Raw genomic sequence first — 21,360 nt, 5'->3', positions numbered from 1 at the left:
TTTATATCTAACCTGAAAAATTTACATCAGACACCCAAGTAAAAAAAAATTTGATTAATTATACATTACATTGTACTCACTAAGAATTACCTGGAATTCTTTATGTAAATCTCAGTTTCTAAATTCAGTCAAGTTAACAATAAAATTATAAACAAATTCACAGAGTTTAGACAATTTGTAAATGAGTAGTCATTTTTATCTTGTGTATAATTTAGGCCAATACTGGCAAATTAATCCATTATTATTATCAGTTCTTATAAAACAAACTTTTTTACTATTCCTGATGTACCAAGTATTTGATATAAAAAAGGGATCATTTTAAACTTAAAATATATTTTATGAGAGTTTTTTCAAGAAATTTGTTTATTTTTTATGTCTAACACCATGGAACTGCCCTAATGTTTAAACTAAGAAAAGTATTAATTTTGTAATTTTGACTATTTAAATAATTAGATTTTCATGAAAATAGATTTAAAAAAAAAAACTGCAATGAATTTTATTCAAAGTGAAAATAATCACTATTAACAGGATTGATTTCGATATTTTAATATTTGAGTTGCTTATTATATGGTATGCTTAGTCCTCATGAAAATTTTCTCCATTATTATTAATACTTTCAATCATTTATTTTTAATGTTAAGAACATTCATTAGTGAAAAAAAATTTCTTAGATCTTATATATTTACATAAATATACAATACTGAATTTTTAAAATTATTAAGGAGTATGCAACATTAAAATAAGATTACAATAAGTGAATGCTGTATTTAAGTCATTAGAAAAATATATATTTAATTAAATTTAAAATCTTAACAGTAACATTTATCTATACACACTTTGATCATAGTTATTTCTCCTTGCAAAAAGAAAATTATAGTTTTCTTTTGCCTCTTATTTAAAAATGTGAGCTATTATTAGTTTATTCGTTATTTTTTTTAGAAGAGCAGTTTTTTGTTTAATCTTGAAATAAAGGAAGGATAATACTTAATCATTTTATTTTTTATGATAACTGTTATTTTAAAACAAAATGAAAAAAACTACACAGAAATTCTTAAGAATCAAAAAATTTTAGATTTTATAAACACTTTTATTTAATTAAAATACTTTTTAATAATTGTCTATTTTTAAATATTTACAAAATTTTAGGTCCTATAAATTATTTTGTATTTCAAATTTTCATTTTAAATCCTAATGTTCTCCAAATTTTTAAAGCATTTATTTATATTTTAATTTCTTAGTGATGACACTTTGCTTGCCTCAATGTTTCTTTAAAACTTCTGAATGATATGAAATTAAAAATTATCATAAGTTATTATCCTATTATTATTAGTTATTAATTTGCCTCATTTATTTTCCTTAATTACTTTACCTCATTTATAAAATCACCATTTGATTACAATGATTAAAAGCAACATTGTATGTGGTATATGTTGCCTTGTTTTATTATTTATTTATTCAATTATTGCTGTTATTTTTTTTTTTAACGAAGTGTAGCTCTTTAACATGTTAGAACCTTATTTTTGTTTTGAAAAAATTATTACTAAATATACTTGATAAATTGTATGGTTTTTTAATTAAAAAATCACTTAATCGTTCAACTCTACATTAAAGGTTTAAAACAATTTAAATTAAAAATTATTATTAATTACTTTGACATATTAATAAATTTCATAGTTTAAGGTAATTTGTGTGCTTTTTATTTTGAAATAAGAAACACAGGTTGCAGCAATCTTGACTACATTTAAGAGTAATGTTGCTTATTTTATGTCACATACACATCAAAACTTATTTGTTAGATTAAATTATGAGCGAACACTTAATAAATTTTACATGCGCATTGCTTTTTATCAAATGAAAATAACAATTACTAAGATTTATACATTAAACATTACATTTTTACTAATTGCATAAACAAAAAAGTATAACATTGAAAATATTTAACAATTTAAATTCAAGTATGTTTTTGAGAGAGATTAGTCTTGTAAAGTGAATGGTGGTGAAAAAAAAGTTTCTTAATATGTGTGTTAAAATATTCCTTGCTATTCAATTTTTATTGAAAAAATAAACTCAATGTATAAAGCATACTTATTTTTAATAATACTTTATTTTGTTTATGTTATCTTTGTTGAATGAAATGTTGATATATATGAATTTTACTGTCAATAAATAAATTTGACTAATCCTGTGCCTTACATAAAGATATAACTTTCTGCATAAATTTATATATATTCATGTATGGTGTCGAATTGAAATTTTCCACTGTAAGGAAAATCTGTTTAACTTTTAATTTTGATTCCAAAAGACATTATCCAACAATAAAATGATTTATCTTTCTAACAAATGATATGTTGAGTTTCATGAATTAGCGTAGCATACAATAATCTACATTATACAAGTTATGGTCAGAAATATATTAATTTTAATCAGTGAATAAAAATATTTTGAATTTTTCCATTGTTTAAAAATAATTCCTTCTAATATGAGGTTTTTTTTTCTCTCTCTTCCAGAAAGCCATTTAATTATTTTTTTCAAGGTACTTGTTGGATAAAACATGTTTTAAACAAAACTTATTTCTGCAGTATAATTTTGAAAAATTTTACTTCCAAAAAGGAAAATAGCTGTCTTGCCTCTGTTTCTGCTGACCAGTCTGCCACTATGCTTTAACTACACTTTTCCATGCACATAATTATGTGCATTGCCATGTATTTGTTTGGGAAAATGGAGAAATAAACTCCTTTTATTGAAAGTATGACTTACTGTAAGTCTTTGCTTATTTTGTAAATTTTATAAATAAAATTAAGCTTATTTTTAAAATGATAGATATGTGAATAAAATTACTATGGTAATATTCTGGAAATTATATTTTAATTGAAAAAATATTAGTTCAATTATGAAAAATAAGTTTTTACCATTAATTTAAACACATTGCAATGAGTTCCTTAGATGGCAGTCTAATTTTCATAAATTTTATTCAAAAAGTAAGATTAGGTATGCCAATTTAAAAAGTATGTTTTCATGACATAATACTATTAATTTATGTTAATATTTTTCATCTATACAAAAATTTTCCCCTAAATTTGTCACTATTTACATACATCAGAGCATGCTGACTTATATTTCTTTCTGATGATAATTCTCATCCTCCCTAGAAGTGTTAGCAACCTAAAATATTGTATATCAAGTGTGTAAGATAAATTTAACTACATTTTAAATTTTTACTTGGCTCTCAAATCTTTCATTTTAGCATGTTCTTAGCTAGTAAAATGAATGTAAAAATGTTCTCAATTTTTTTTGAACAGTAATACAATATGACCAGTAACTCGTTTAAAATTGCACATACTCTTTTTATTTGATTAACCTTATCTATTTTGTTACTTATTTTATCTCATTAAATACGTAAGGCATTCAATCTATTCTTTATTTTACATTACATAAGAATTATTTTTCAACCCTGTGATGGGTGCTACATTCTTACTTGATTGTGAGAGTAAACCAGTAAGTGATTATCATTTGTGTAAGAGATTTGTTTGTCCTCTCCCTCCCTATTTCATTTTTTTTTTCTGTGGCCCTTCAAATTCACCATGAAGTGTAATCAACAATTCTAGCTTTGCTCCTTTTGTCTGAGGGTTGCAGGCTGGGATTTGTTGTCGATTAGATTTGGAAACAAATCAAAGTGTTTCGAATCAATAGTCAGTTCACTTTGGTAATTCAAATCATTTACTGCTTTTATTTTGTGTATCATGTCTTTTAAAAGAGTTAGATAATCATATCATCTTGGTAAGTAAAAATTCCAGTTATTTCATTGTTTTTAAGCTTGTCAATTACAAGATCAATCAATGTCTGGAAAGAAGATGCTTTTGTCTGGAGCCCAAAGGCTAAACGTTTATGGGGAAAATGTTCTAAAAAGGGTAGTAAAAGTAAGTAAATCCTGGTTGTGGTACTAAAAATATGTAGGGATGTAGAATGCAACACAAAAATGTAGAAAGCAATCAAAAAAATTTTTAAAAACAATTAATTTCAATCTTCATTTTTTTTTTTTTTTTTATCGCATGAGCATAAAAATCATGTTGACTGGGGAATTGCAACTTAAATTCATAAGTAGGATTTAAAAAAAAAAACAGTAACATTCTATATATCTATTATATTTTTTTGAATAATTAGAACTCATACTATTGCATTTCCGGATATTTACCAATCATTCCAGTTTATTAGATATCTTAACGAGGAATATGACCAGCTTGTTCAGAAGATCTTTCATTGGAAAAAGGAACCGCTCACTTTCGAAAATATTCTTATTGGATTGATTGCAGAGAAAGAAAAAAAAACGAGAATCGCCATACGGGAGCAAGACCGATAAGCAGGATCCCAATACGATGTTCAGGGAATCTTCTAAACGTTAGACCGTCTAAAACCTAACACATTAAATACAAGAAAAATTATCCTAGAAAACCTGCACCTTGCTATCAGAATATGCACAAACATTTATATATCTACATGACAGATTTTCCTCATCTAGATATCCAAAATATCCACATGATAGGTTTTCCTCATCTAGTCAATCAACTTCGCCTCGTTGAAAAGGTACATCCCAAAGATGTCTAAGAAAATAACCTTCCAATAGCTCAAAAGCTAGTCGGAGTAAGATATGCCAGAAACTAATTTTATTTGCGAGGTGAATCTCATTGAACGAGGACGAGCTAGTGGCTGGGCGTTACCGCTTCTACTCATCATCTATGCATAGCACATATTTGCAACGCTAGAACCTGTAATCGATCGAAGTCTTACAATTACAATCAAGGGCAAATCGATATCCCTCAAATAGGAATCGTATCCTTAGTTTTCGCAATTGCAGAAAAATAGAATTTAAGTAGAGCTTATACATACCTCAGTTACATAGAAATATATCTGGGTCATGGCTAGAAGAATGATATAATTATCAAGGAGGTGACAAAAGGGTAGATATATATCTTTTCTACTGCCTACAAAAAACTGACATATACTATATGCCAACCCTACCACCACGAGAGATGAAGAAAAATGCCGTGGAGGCACAACTGAAAAATTCTCAAACCAATGGAAACAAGTATTGTAACTATTTAAATCAACGTCAAATACCTAGCATTTCCAAAAATTTTGACGTTCTGGCAACCAAAACAGTGACAACTCAGTAATAAAAAAATGGACATGTGGCACAAACTAGGCTATATTAGCCTTGACCTCTTCATTCGTTCCATCAACAACAAAAAAAACGTACAAGGTGTGCCACCAATTAGGTCAACGGAATACTGCTGACTGAATAAATCACAGTGTCTCCTTCAAGTCCGTAGGAGATATATCTTCCCAGCCTTTAGATCTTTTCAAAATTGATCTGTGGGGGCCTGCAACCATTAAAGGATACCGTGGAGAAAGGAATATGAGCATTACTGACTACTATTCAAGAAAAATTGCTCTATATCTGCTGAAACAAAAGTTTTCTTTCGAAGACTCAAGGCCATTCGAACTGACAATGGTCAGGAGTTCGACGATAAGAAATTTCAAGAGTATTGCCCGAAGAACGTAGTTAAACACGAACTTTCAGATGCATAGTCGTCTGAAATGAACGGTGTTGCTGAAAGAGTAAATCTGACAATCGGTAACTCTCTTTGCACCATCCTCAATTTGACCTAAGTTTCACCATGCTACTGGCCTGAGGCCTTTCTCTATGCTGCGTATCCCTGGAACAGAGTCTGCAGAAAGGAAAGAGACATTACTCCTTATGAGCTCTACAGCGGTAACAAACATTTAAAGCCCCCCCCCCACCGCCGTGCAACGTTTGCCCCCTATCGGAACAGACTTAAAAATCGATGAGAAATATAATCAATTTCTCAACAAAACAAGAAACTAGTTTTTTTTTTGTAAATACGAATAAATTAGAAACATAAAGACAAGAATGGGTTCTTTTTACTTACACTTTACCACCAACTTCCTGTACAATTTTTCTCTGAAAATTCTGAGGGACAAGTCTTTTGTTTGTGTTCATAATGGAACGATATTCAACACCCTCGAGGGATTGGGGGAGACAAGAAGACTGTCCTAACCCCATCGTCCTCGCTTTACCACATTTTTTAAGACTGACTATAACACATGCACACTTTCTCCACATTCAATAACCATAAGTATGTTACGCATCACACCATTTAACGTAAAGAATTCTTTTTTTAAATTATTTGGAAGGAAAGAAGTAAGTTTGTTCTGTCAATCTTTCTTTTTTTAAAAAAAATTTACTCTTAAATAGTGTATTTATTTATATATGCTAATAATTTCAAAAAACGATATAACATATTAAGGTTTACTCATTTTGCCCTCGCCTAAGCAATTCACGGCATGATTATCTCCCGTCTATTTATATTTAAGTTGCGTGCACATAGTAGACTAAATGAATCAAATTAAAACAATCATAAAATGACTAAGTATGAAACTTACTACTACTCTAAATATGCTAAAAAAATCTGATAAATTGGGTGATATATGTCAGGGCTAAAGAAAATAGAAGGGCTCGTTCACTACTTTGAAGAAACTCTCGCCGCGCCAATTCTCCGATTTTCTCTAGTGACGTCACTTTGGCGCAAAGCTCGCACTTTTACTTCAAGAAGAGAGCGTTCGGCCTTACTAGCTCTAACTAATATTGGAACATTTCTTTTTGTGACATATTCTAAGACATTTGCTATTTTCTATAATGATTTTCCTCAGTTTTTGCCGCGAATTTATAAAATTTTAAAACTATTAACGAAATGCCAGTTTGCGCGATTGCAACTTGCAAAAATTCTGATAGAGAAACAAAAGGAAAAAATATAATTTTCCGCGTGTTCCCTAAAGTAAATGAACAACTATGTAAAGAATGGATTCACAGTTAATATAAAACAGAAATACGTTTTTTCTATCGTTAAGAACTTTTATAAAAATTCGTTATCTAAATAGAAACCGCCTCGTTACTTCAAAAAGAAAGGCATGTGAAAAAAAAATTAAAAAATGGATAAAGTCAAAGAAAATTAAAACGTACGTAAAAAGTATAAATAAAATATATAGTGTACAGTTGAGATTCTCCTAATTTCATAACTTATTTTTTAATGTAGTTATTCTAAAAATTTACGATTCCTTATTCTCTTAAATTTAAATATCTATAAACAATTATAACATTTCTAATGTCATTATGAACCTAAATTATTATTTTGTTTCAGTAATTAGCGTTTAAGGTTGATGTTTCCTAATGATTAAGTATGAACAAATTGCTATTAACGGCATATTTTAAAATCGGGGATTCTAAATTTAACTCAACTTATTGTTATAAAAGAATATGTAGATAAAAAGTGTCAATATATGCTTTCAGTTTTCTCATTAATTAAAGTTAAAACTGAACTAAAATAAAGTATTTATAGTGTCATTTTCGCCAACTAGTAAAATATTTTTATAAGTTTAAAATGGTATTTTTTTTTAATATAAAGGCCAAGAAAGTTTTTTTAAACTATGTTTATGAATGGAAATAATGTGTTAGTTACGTAAAGTTTGAAAGCTAATAACCAGAAAAAGTCTAATTTATTTTTACAAAGAGAAAGATGCAAAGTTATCATAATATCTTTGCGTGCGATCTTCCGAGATCTGTGAACACAGTGACGTCATGAGGAGGGAAATCGTAGCTTCAACTCGAAGAGCGGAGTAAACTAGCCCTTCTATTCTCTTTAGCCCTGGATATATGTACTGTAAATGCAACTATGAACATCTTTACTTAAACTTTCAAATAAAATTATTGAGTTGTACTTTTACTTTTTTTAGCCTAATATGTTGTTTTCAAGCTATATTTTAAATATAAAGTTGATTAAAGAAATTTTTCACCATATTTTCTAGAAGAAATATAATGACCTCAGTATTAAATATTGTTTCAATATTTTTCTTCTTAATCAATTTTATTTCAATGTCATTTTGTTCAAAATACTAAGCAATATTAAGTGATTATATATTTAATTTCCATTGAAGATTATTTTTTTCAGTTTTTAGCGCTATGTTTAAAAGATATTGAAAAACTTTCCTTATACACTTCCCCGGATGCCCCTTGTTGGGGCGGGGTTAAATTAAATTACTGATTGTTTTTAGCACAAATTTACCAGTTGAACATTCATTATTGATAGTAATCATACTCGCTTTTAAATTATGTCAAGACACTTTAAATGTTATAAGAGATGAACTATTAGCAGTCTATTTTTCATTCAATAAATCTGTTAGTTCCATTATTTACCGCAGAATAAAAAAACTTTTACAACACAAAACTAAAAATGAACACAGTTGGAATTTTTACTTCGAAAAAAATTTCACAGCTTTTATTAAACCACTTTCGGAAACAAAACAGCCAAGGCAATGTAAGCAGTTATATATTTATACACAGAAGAGTGAACAAAATTGAAACAGTAACAATATCAGTCTTGTAAAATCAAAAGTGGCCACCGTCACAACACCACGAACAATTGATACTGAAGATACCACACCATTACAGGAAACATCATTCTATGAAAAGAATATTAAGATCCAGTCTGATGTGCACAATGCATTATTTGAAAAGAACATTAGTCTCTATTCTCACAGAAATGGAATGTGATGTATGAATGCAACACAGATGTTGGAATATCAATTCCAGCTCCTCTCCACATATCTTCAAATTTCAAACAGTATCACTCTATATAAGGATAGAACCATTCTATAAATAAATATACTTAAGTAAAAGTAATTTTTTAATGAGTAGTAGATAACATTATTGCAGTGTCGATTGTCAGCTGTATTAATTGTAAAAGCATTTGTAAGAGCTTAGTATTCTTGTCACCAGATAGCAGCACTACATAATTTTAAATTTAGAGCCTTAAAATTAACATTAAATTATAGGCTCTGTCTATAGCATTAAATTGAAACAAATTATTAATAAGCAATATACTTGCAATATACTTCTTTTGATTAAATAAGCAATATACTTCTTTTGATTAAAGTGTTCACTAAAATCGCTTAAACAGAATTAAATTGGAAATATACCCATTTTTTTTATCTACATATAAGTAAGTATGCAGAGATATAAAAGCCTTTTTAGTTTACAAATACTCATTTTTTGTCTAAATAATTGTCATAGAGAAATTTTATTACTACATATCAGGGATCACAGCTTCTTATAAAAAATTCAAAAAGTGGTAGCCTATTTACTAAGTATCAGACATAAGTTTTAATTAAAATTTATGCTAACAAAATACCCAATTTTCACCTTAATTAGAAAAAAAGTAACAATAGTGTTTACAACTAAATATTATTATTCAAATTGTTAACCTAAAGTGGTAGAACAGCTCGTTTCATTCATAAATTAATGAAAAACGTTGCATTATTTTCACCAATATTTTAAGTTTAATAGTTTGACCCCTTCATCATTATCCAATAACCAAACATAGTTTTACTAGTTACAAAGTTAACATGTCTTGAATTGATTATAAGACTTAACCCATAACACCCATTTTTCAAGAAACTTGCCAGATCTCATAACCAAAAAATTTCAATGCATCTTGCTCTTTTAGAAAAAAAATATTAATTTTTAATTTATGATAGCATTTTTAAAGAAAAAACCTAAATAATAGCTAACAAAGAAAAAAAAACCCACTGGAAATCAACAGAGTGACCTATAACTTGTTTTGTAAAAGCATTTCTCATATTGCTGTTGCAATAAAAAATAAAGGTAAATGGGTTAAGTATACAGTTTATCTTAAAGTATTTCAATTAAATAAATTTTGTTGATGCAAAGCAATATCAGATTCTTCAAATGTCATGTTTTAAGACCTGACAATTACCAAGTAAAAAAATTTTAAACAAAGATTAGATGATGATCTATTAAAAATACATATCTATATTACTTATGACTTAATTCTAGGAATTTTGCACCTTTACCAAGCAAAGTATTTGCTTTATAGGGAGTGCTACCAAAAAACCTCTATAATTTAAGTGAATAGTGATGTAATTAACAAACAAATGAACAGTACATTTTCAACACACATTAAAGATTGATCGCATTAGTTTGTTTTTATAATGACGTAAACTTAAAAGTTTTAATTTATATGAAAAGAAAAATGTCACGAACAAACTTTTTTAAAAGCAAAATAATAATTTTATAAATTCTTAAAATATTCAATCTGAAATAAATCATTAATAAAAGCGCTTTAAAATTTAGTACGAGATATCACCATGTTACAGATTACATCTACAACACGGACTAAATTAACGGATGTTTAAATGTATAAATCATTCAAATTATTAATTGTATACGCGATTATTTTGTAATTATTGATTGTTCAATAGTTTATGAACAATTCTAAAAAAATATTCAATACCTTCAAAAATTTGCGGCAAGAAATAATAAATCACTTTCTTCTGCTAACAACTGCTAAGCCGTCTTAAAGGTTTGGTTCACAAACGGATTTAGCTTTCAGCTCGTATGGAAGGCCCATGTTCATTGCTCTTTAAGGATGGTTGGCCGTGTAAAGCCAAGCGCAGATGGCGCTAGGGGTTAAAATTCGTCATAAGACTTCCGGGTTTCTTCTTCCGTCTGATTTTTGCTCCTTAGCTTGAAAAAACGCACCATCCAATATTAGTAGAGTTTGCAATATAACGCGTTCTTTCAATTTAACTTTCAACGAAAGAAACAACACACGAGTTTGGAACACTCCGCAAGCTTGCTACCTAAAAAATAACCAGTTGTGCTATTTTACACAAATATAGCTAAATAAGAGATAACACTCAAAACATGGCTAACCTTACACTTTATTTATGCAGTGACATTAATTTTGTAAATTGCAATTTATAAATTGCAAAAAACTCTTATGAATGGTAAAATTACGCTTGAATTTTAACACAAATCACAATATTAAGCCTGTATTAAGCACGTAAAATATTAAGCCTGTTTACATATCGCCTCGTAAACATAAGTGTAGGGATACATCGGGAGTTTTCTAAATTTCTTCCAGTTATAAGAAGCTTGTTATTGTTTACATTCAGTCCGTCATCAATTGTCACCTGGATGTTTCAAATTCTTCTGCGATCTCAATGTTGATGTCCATATTAATTTAGTACCTGACAAGTTCGCAGCGCGTGAATGTGCCCTCTAGCGGAGAGGAAATTTTCAGATCATTATTTATGAAGTTTCCAACAGAATAACTAAATAGGTAGGAAGCGTTTTTTCCGCTAGTAAATAGGAAACAAAATTTCTCTAAAAAACTGAAGAACTTGACAAAGCAATCTTTTTGAAACAGGACGCAAACAGTATTTCAAGAACATTTTCCTTTAATGCCTTCCTTATCAAAAAACTTCCAATATAAATTCGTTAAACTGAGAACTTTCAATGATCTTTCGTGATCGCATACAATTCCGGATATTTATTACGGTAAAATGAAATTTCTTAATGCTCAATTCATTTTAAATTAAAATGAAGATATTTCTGTCCTTCGCCTACTTTATTTCAATGAATAAATGTGGTTTAAGAGCGTGCGGAACTGTAACAATTCTTGAACATTATTTCTTCTTTTTTTTATAAAATATGATGTCCCGCAGAGAACTGATCGTAAAGACACGGTTCCCAGTAGAGCACCGAATTCAAACATCACAGGCTGCTGTCAGTGAGCGGGTGGGTGACCACTTTGATCAACCTGCGTAGGGACCGAGGATGTACGGTATCGGTCCTGGGTAAACTGTTCTACCTTAAAGTGCTCGACTTCGTGTGCAGGTTGTCGGACTCCCAAAGCAGGGGAGCCATCCCCTCTACAGAGTATCAAAATTGTGATGGCATGTCTTCCTATCATCCTCAGTGATGTTTCCCAGACCGTCGCCAATAGCCCTTTGTGCAGCTGTAGTGCGACACAACTAAAGTACCTACCTACTTTATGGAATAATATATGTAATTCGGAAAACAGCGGTAAAAGATCATCAGATTTACTTGAAATAGAACATTAACATTTGTGCTGATTATTAATAAATATTTAATATTTTTTTGTTAAGTATTTTTGTAATTTTGAATGATCAATTTCAACTAGATTTTAGCAATTTTGTTTTTAGGTTACATATTGAAATTCATATCGAGACCTTACAATTAAAACTTTATAGTAAGGTACGTCATCTCAAAGTTATGAAGTGATAATCTATGTATATATTTGAGAATAAATTTTTTAAATCAAAGAACATTTTATTTTGGGATTCTCCAGACTTGTGAGGCTAGTAAGTGTAATGATTTTATAATAAAAAATTGACTTGTAAATATTTTTTTTTCTAATTTGATGATAGTTCTAAATAGAATGGTTTTCCACGTCTGAAAAAGAACTTTAACATTAAAAGAAAAAAAATCAACTCAGTATGAAAATTTTTAGGGCCAATTTTTTTAATTTATAAGCATTCTTTATTTTGCGTTTTTAGGTTTATAAGTAATGATTTTTTTATTAAAAATTTAAACTTTTCTATAAAATTGTTGTCAAAAAACTTGTTTTCCGAAATTAAATTACATAAGATTATGTTTCTATATACTTTACCTACTTAAATGTTTGAAATAATTTGAGTCAGAAAATTGTGGGATGTAAAGTTTAAAAAAACTACTCATATTAGATCATTAAATTTAGTTGAGCAATTTCTGGAGAATTTGGATTTCTTTCTCATAAGAATATACCTATTATTCGTTTTACTTATTTGCAAATATTTTTCCAATGTGTTTTAGATAATCCATCTTTGAAAGAAAAAGAGATTATATTTCAATATCTGTATTCTATATTGTCACCTGCATAAGAAGGAATATCAGTTTTTTTTTTTCAAATTTAATAAGCCACAAGAAGGGACGCAACCATGCTACACTGAAGAAATTGCCAGAGCAACTGAACGTACTGTTCTTCCAGCAGTCATTTGTCGCAAATAACAACGCCCCCTATTGGTCGTTGCTTTCGAGAATATCTTTATGCCACTTGGGAGATTATTTTTATTAGTCGAATAATAAAAATTAGTTGTTTATGAAATAAATCAAAGACTTTTCAATTTTGAGTTTTTATTCACAAAATTACGGAAATTTCATTTAGAAAATAATAATATTATACAATTTAAAAAAAATTTATTTATTGGTAAACTATAAAACTTTAAATAGAAGCTGAAAATTATGAATAAAAAATTACGATTTTAAAGCACATTTTGAACGGTACATGCGGATTATTTTGAATGGTTGATTAAATGTGAACAATACCAAGCGTCTGTAAACCGGAAGAAATTTAGAAAGCTTTCAGTGTATTCCTCCGCTTATGTTACGCTTACGAGGCAATGTGTGATCAAGCTTAATATTGTAAGAAGTTTTATTAGTGTGATTTGCGCGTAATTTTACATTTTATAAGAGTTTATTGTAATTTATAAACTCTAACAGGTCGTAAGCCTAAAACAAATTTAAGAAAAATAATTTCACAACATAAATGAAGTGTAAGGTTTGCCATTTTTTGAATGTTATCCCTTATTTGGCTGTATTAGTGTACAATATCGCTGTTTTTTGCTTTTTTTTCTTCTTCTTTTCGATAGAATCATATCATGCTTGTGGAGTTTCCCAAATTCATTTATTGTTTGTTTCGTAGAAATTTTAATTAAAAGTACGCATTATAATGTAAGTATTACAAGTATAAGTTTAATAGTACTGGATGACACACTTTTTCAGGCTCAGGCGTAAAAATCAATCGAAAATAGTAACCCCGTTAGTCTTACGACGAATTTTAACCTTAAGCGCCATCTGTGCTTAGCTTTACGCGATCAATAACCAGTATATTTTTCATGTTAAAAATAAATCTTGTAAATTTTATAGTAGTATAGTTCATTTACGTCACACTAGAGCTGCACAATGGGCTATTGGTGACGGTCTGGGAAATATCCTTGAGGACGAACCGAAGACATGCTATCACAATTTCGATCATCTGCAGAGGGGATGGCACCTCCGCTTCGGTAGCCCGACTACCTGCACGCGAAATCGAGCACTTTACGGTAGAACAGTTCAACGATCGGTCCCTACGCAGGCTGCTCCAAGTGGTCACCCACCCGCCCACTGACCGCAGCCAGTGATGCTTGACTTCGGTGATCTGCTGGGAACCGTGTCTTAACGATCAGTCCACTGCGGGACTTTTATAAGAAATTTTATAAGATGCAACATGTTGTAGAAAAAGAAGCTTTGGACTTGCAAACATTATAACTTGAAAGTAATAATAATAAAACATTATTAGTTGAAAGTAAATCAGTGGTGCCGAATCTTCCTTGGCCTGTCACCCCAGCTATTGCCCCCCCTCTAACTATTCACTGCCACTTATCCCCCTTCTCTATCTCTCTTTTTATTTTTTTTAATGATTTTTTTTTGCTCAGAAAACTATGAGTTGTCACTATAAGCATCAATAATACTAAATTGAAAAAAAGTGAAAATGTATATTTTTTTGCGTTTTTAATTTCTTTTCTTTATTTTTTCATAAAGAAGAGATATTTGAAGCAAAATAATTTAGACAGGCTTACATTTTTTCATCGAAATCTGGAAGAACTGAAAGCGTTGATAATTAAAATTTGAAAACTATTTTATCGTTATAGCGACTTCCTTGAGATTTCAGTTAAAACATGAATGTTCGTCAGAGGTCCGCTTTCAAGGAAATGCTCACCATGTTTATTTCTTTGTTCTGAGAGGATCTAGAAGACAGAACTTTGTTTAACCCGATGTATGATTAAAAAGATCAGAAAATTTAATTTATTTATATTATTATTTTTTTAATTCGTAATTCCTTTTCTGAGCTTTGAAAGATTGGTTTTGTATACATTTTTAATTTCGATATTCTCTAGCTTTTATTATTATTTGAATTTATTTTCTTTTCAATACTCACCACCCCCTGAAGATTATTGCCTTATTAAAAGGAGAAATCCCCCCAATTTTGGAAATACTACAATAAAACATAAAATAATGTGTAAATCTAAGTCATGAGCATAATGTATATATGTTTAGGTGATTTTATTGGAAGCTTTTAAAATTAAAGTGAGATAGTTTTGCAATGAAACTGATCCAATTAAAATGAAGCACAATAAAGTAAGATTGTATAGATAAGAAAGAACCATTGGTTAAATGCAGAGCTGCGAACTGCTACGCCTTTTGCAAAATAGTTTATAGAGTGGTAAGCAATTAAAAAACTAAAGTTTTCAGAATGTTTGGTAGTTTTGCCAACATTTTAAAAGTCTCATCACGAGAGAGCTGGAGCAAAGTGGGTTTCAAATAAGCTTTTGAATCATTAACATGCACTGATGGGGAAAATAACTTCAAATCGAATTAACAATATGAAGAATCATACGTTAAAACCAAGTCTTTGGAATGACTAGAAGACATTTCCATGAAAAGAGTGGATAGTTGGCTTAACATGGTTTTTCCACACACACATATTCTTTTTATAAAATATGCTTATTTAGGCCTTTTCTATTCAATTTTACTTTTTTGTCATAAATTTTTGAACCCCCCTGTACAATTGTTTTTTTTAATTAGTTAATTTTTTAAAATTAATGTAATAAAAATTTCAATATTATGAAGAATAAATGATATAAATACTTTTCAAACTATATTACTACACAAAAAAATATTTTACATTGTTAACATTAAATACACGTAAATGCAAAATTCAAATTTGATAAAAACTGAGTAGGTAATAGAAACCGAATCGGGATTTTGAATCGGGATCGGACTTTATGACCCGAGTCGTGACGATTTCATCTCAAATAGGGGATTTTTTCAGAATTTTCGCGCTCTTTGAAATTGAGTGTGTGATTTTTATCAGTAATCATCTTTTTATGCAAGAAGCGAGAAAAAAGTATGCGATTTGCTTCACGCTGTAGTGAAATGCTGAATTTTGTTTTCATGATATCTAATTTTTTTCATATTAAATCGGAAATCGGATAAACATCGAACAAAAATCGGAAGATAGGTAAAAATCATAAATAGGCAGAAATTAGTTCCACTAATTTTCGACTTTTCCAAAGCAGAGGATTCTCAACCCTGAATAATTTTTTTAAAAAGTCGCAAATGTAAAAAAAAAAAAAAAAAATTTTTTTTCTTTTTTTTTTTTTTTTTTTTCTTTTTTTTTGAAAAGGGAAAAGAATTTTTTATTTTGATTTTGATTGTTAAAAGGTGTTCGGTAAAAGAGACCCTTGATGCAAATGGTAAATTTCAGTACACGTGGTAGATTTTACTGAGGTATGAAATTGCATGCTTTTCATGTCATACCCTCAACGCGTGGAATTATTTTTTAAAAACTAAATAAAATGCAGCGCAAACTTGTCAATTTGTGTAAATGAGTAAGTAAGTCGTTAATGTTGAAATCCATAAACATTTCGAGTTTAAACCCACATTTTAAAATATTTTAACTACTGCCCAATTTAGTTTGCGTAAATGGCACACCCACAACTTAGAATTGAACAATCTAGAGTCAATCTAGTTTTAAAGTTTATTTAATAAAGCAAAGCAAAATGTAATTCCCTTTTATATGTACATAGAACATGTCTGTACAATAAATTTTACATCATAACGTATACGTTATCTAAGAAGAGAAATCTTAGATAACGTAAAAGATCAAAAAATTAAGATTAAAAAAAAACACTTCAAGTAAAAATACCTAACTATATATTAAATAGAGGACAAAAGCAAATAAGTTGAAATTTTTTAAATGTATTTAAAATATATAAAATCTTTACTTTGACACTGAAAAAGCTTGGACTTTTTTATTCTCCATTAATAACTTTTTATTTAACATTTTCAATAATTCAAGGAACATCATAGAATAAAACAGCATGGCATATAATTTACGAGAAAGTATTTCAATTTAAGTACTTGAATCAGTATGCATAATTAAAAAAAAAAAAAAGCACCATTAACCATTAAGTTTCGGAAATAAAATGCTTTCTAACCCTTAATAGCTACCCACTTAATGGTTTACACTAATGTATGGTACATTTCATTTATTTTAACTCGTGGTAGATATCAGTGTTTAAGCCTAGAATGTAGATTAATGTATGAGCAGAGTAAATACCGATTAACGATATCACCTTTAATATGGTTATACAAGTAATTTTATATAGCCTACTAGTCTTGAAATATACTGATTATTTTGCGATTATTAAAGTAAAGTTGTATCAGATTCCAGGCTACTTTCGATTAATACTGTCACATGAATAACCTGCTGCATGCATGCTATATAAAACAAAATTAAAGTGAAAAGATTTAATTATTTTTTAATTATAAATAAAAAAAGTGTGACAATACAATACGTCAATAAAATTATGATATATTTAGAAAAAAAAAAGAGAGAGAAAAAAACTTATGACCAACGTTGCTGTTTCTTTAGCCCGAGTCTGCCGCCCTCCTCTTTTTCTTCTATCCACTCAAAACTGCGCATGCGTCAGAGCTTAGAGAAAAGAGAAGCTACGAAGGAAGGGTGAGGAACAATATTTGTTGACATATTTAAGTAATCCAGAAAGGATATTTATTTTTTGTTTTTTAGGTTTTTAAATAATTACAACTCATTTTTGTAAAAGTTGCAATCTTTTTTTTATTATAAAAAGTACCATTCTTTGAATTATACTTATTATGAAGAATTTTGTACATAATTTCAAAGCGATTTATCCTATCAACTTGAATTTTACCTCATTAAATTCAACACAAAAAATTACATTGGAAAATATACCTTACATGTATAGATGGCAACGTAAAAAGTGTACATAAGTACAAGTCAATAAAAATAATTTTTTATAAATAAAGCGCTTTTTAACTATTGACTCTTTATATATATTAACTCTTGGTCAGTTTCGGTAGTCAACTTGCTGAGGTGTTTACGACGTTCCGGTTGGGAAAGTGTTGATTTCTACAACATATTTTGCTATTTTTTTTTTCTACTTTTTTTTTTTTTTTTTTTTTTTTTTTTTTTTTTTNTTTTTTTTTTTTTTTTTTTTTTTTTTTTTTTTTTTTTTTTTTTTTACAGAGACTGGATATTTAACTTCGTACTTTTAAATTTTAAGTTCGTACTTTTAAATCTTAACCATTTTGATTGAGAAATTTTAATGAAATTTCTCGTAAATTTGTTATTAAAATGTTTAGTACAACATATGTAAGCACTTTAAACGAAACAAATATGCTAATTAGTTCAATGGCAGTTTTAATAGGTACACAAATTAGCAACTTTGTTATCGATGTGTTAGCAGTTAAATGTTCTATCGCAATTAAAATTTTCTATAGAATTTAATTTGTAAGGATTTTTTTCTCACCAAAACGAAACGAACTTCAACTGTTATACATTTATTTAAGTTAAAAGTATACACAGATCTCAAACAGTAAATAATACGTTTTAAGGCAAAACCTTAACTTAAAAAAATGATTTAGCTTAATAGCACTGTTGAAGAACTAAAAGAACGCAGATCCAACTAAATGAGTATTAACGTTAAGAAGTTGAATTCAGCCTTTATATTGATTCAGCCTTTACACACGTTTAGTTGGTATTGGTAATTAAAATTGGGTTTTGATGGCAGTTCTATTTAGTTTTTATAAATCTAGCCTAAATATTTTTTATAGTTAATAATTTTTCTTTAATAATATTTAGAACCAGAATTTGAGCCTTAATTTTTCTAGGCGTATAATGTGAGCACGCAAACATATAATTTATGTACGTTTAATGCATGTTAATGTCTAACTTCTCACCAGTAAAATTTTGAAGTATTCCTATCAATTTTAGGATATTTTCACTTAGGGCATAACAATATGCAGTTAGAAAATTAAAAATGTGTTTTTAAAACGATAATTATTATTAATATTTGGCAACAAACAGTTTTAACGTTGGAGTTTAACAAATCTAAACTTCTTGAAATTGAAATGCCGTTTTTGCGAATAAGAATACGCATATTGCGTTATGTATATTATTATTAATTTTTTAAATTAGCTGTGACAGTTAAATGTGGTAGTTCTTTAATTTTTGATTATTTAAGTTGTGTTACATATTTGTTTCTTGCACGCCTTTTTACTTCATTTGAACTATGAGCAGCGAGCTTTAATTAAGTATTTAATTTTTTTCACACGATATCGTTCTCTTCTATTTTTTAAAACGTTTTGTAGCAACGCTGTTTCCATGACATTGCAATGTTTAAACAATGTAAAAAAAACCTGTTTTTAAATATTGCATGCGAGTAACTCAACGTAGAGGAAAATATCGCAAAATGATACAAAAAATATTAGCTATCAGTAAAAAAGAAAAAAAAAGAAAAAAAAGAAATAAATAAAAGAAAAATTTAAATAACTCTGTGCTAATTGACGAAGTCGCTTAAAAGATACAAGGCAAAGTTTAATCTGTAACAAAGGGCTTCGACATTAAAATTTAGTATTATAGCGTCCGAACTACTTGAGGCCTAAATGTGGCGATTGTTTACAAATCACCCAATGAAAATTTAAAAAGACTCGACTCTAATAACTCGAGTTCTCGAGTTATTAGAGAACACACAGACTATTTTTAAAATTCTCTCTATATTGATTGATATTAATATCGAGCCTCCTAATTAAAATAATCCTTTTTTTTCAATATAAAAAAAAGACTATGTGGCAATTTTTTTTAAAGAAAATTTTACAATTTAATGAGCAAAACTATTTCGAAGTTTGAACAAAATGAGGCATGATATTTTCAGATAGATACCTAGTTTTAGCAAAACTGAGCTGATATGCCATACAAAAGGAAAATTAAATAATTCGAAAGCCAATTATCGAAACATTAATAACATTTTGAATAATTATTTTATGAACGTTTAAGTAAAAGTATTTTTATTATCTTATAATTTTTACGTTATAAAAGAGAGTTAAGTAAGTTTTCTTTATTAGGAAAAGTAACAATACAAAAAGTGATAGATTGTAGTACAAAATACATCGATAACGGAATTCAATTTAAATTTACATTAAAATTATTGATTTTTAACTTCCTTCTTAAGAACACATTTCTGTTGAAATCGTGTGATATAAAGGTATTAAATACGTTTTAATTTAAATATTTTGAGAATTTGATTGACTCCCTGTTTTATAGATAACCGTCGTTGAACAGCCAACCCAACTTTTTGGGTTTACGATTATCAACGCTCAACTCTGCAGCCTTGAACTCGATACAGAAGACAAGGGTACTCCTGGATTAAGCATTGGGAGAAATTTGCCTTCTTGGAGGACTTATTGATAGAACAAAGCAGCATTTGCGTTACATCGAGAGAAAAACCACGAACCTCCAATGGATAGACTGACGGTAAGGGGACTCTAACCCAGGATTCGTCTACCACTGAGGATATTTTACGTCAGCACTGTGGTCGGTGCAAGTCGGATGCGGAAGTCGTATCAACCAACCATCGCTAGAATTCGAACCTGCTTCACCTCATTGGAAGGCGAACGCTCTATCCCCTGAGCCATCATGGCTTTTGACTCCCTGCTTTATTTTATCTTACAATCGTCGTTGAACAGCCGACCGAATTTTCAGATTACGACTACCAATCTTCATCTCCGTATCCTTATGATTTTGAACCCAATTCAGAAGACAAGGGAACTCATGGCTCAAGTATTGGGAGAAATTTGCCTCCGTGGAAGATTTTTTGATGAAACTAACCCGCATTTGCATTACACCTAGCAGCATTTGCGTTACACGGAAAACCACGTAAGTCTCCTTAGGTTGATCTGACGGTAAGGGGACTCTAACCCATGATCCGTCTATCAAGGAGGATATTTTACGTTAGCACTGTGGTCGGTGCTAGTCGGGTGCGGAATTGGAACAAACCAGCCATTGTCTTGTTGGGGCAAAGTCTGGCACCACCCTTGATTTTGTCATTTCTAAACCTGTGATATATTCATAAACATAATGTTTGAGCTGATAAGTCTTATAAGCTGATAAGTCAATATACTTCTTTCTTATAAAAAATTAATTATTGTCGGAATTGTTGCAGAGGGGTTAAACGATAAATCTAAGTTTTTCGTTAGAGTTTCGGGATCTTGTGCTAAAATTTCCACTATGTTTAGTTAATAAAATTCATTTTTATTAATATTAACTATTGTGGAAAAGGGTTAGATAGGTGCTAATATCAGTTTTGTGAGCATCAAATAATTTTAGATAAATCCGTTGGTTTAAGATTATTACGCGATTTTTAATGTTTTAAATTGCATTTCTTGAAGGCTGGGAGAGCCTGGTTGGTAGGTCACTGGGCCCATGTCCAAGAGTTCGTGGGTTTGATCCCAGGCAGGCAGAAGACTCCCCGTGTAGTAATTGGTGACTGTCATAACAAATC

At 29.3% G+C, this 21,360-nt stretch overlaps 1 long non-coding RNA gene across 1 annotated transcript; it reads right to left on the bottom strand.

Annotated features, from left to right (window-relative positions):
- Positions 1-8,387: 8,387 nt before the first annotated feature.
- LOC107436384 (uncharacterized) lies at positions 8,388-10,546 on the bottom strand. Its single transcript, XR_001583104.3, has 2 exons — positions 10,386-10,546; positions 8,388-8,704 (listed from the first exon to the last, which is right to left on the bottom strand). It is a non-coding gene; the product is annotated as an uncharacterized lncRNA (long non-coding RNA).
- Positions 10,547-21,360: the final 10,814 nt, after the last annotated feature.

This window comes from Parasteatoda tepidariorum, chromosome X1 (assembly GCF_043381705.1).
Source record: "Parasteatoda tepidariorum isolate YZ-2023 chromosome X1, CAS_Ptep_4.0, whole genome shotgun sequence".
In the NCBI taxonomy this organism is placed as follows: Eukaryota; Metazoa; Arthropoda; class Arachnida; order Araneae; family Theridiidae; genus Parasteatoda; species Parasteatoda tepidariorum.
Note: the sequence above shows the minus strand (reverse complement) of the source record. Positions and strands in the feature narration are given on the sequence as shown.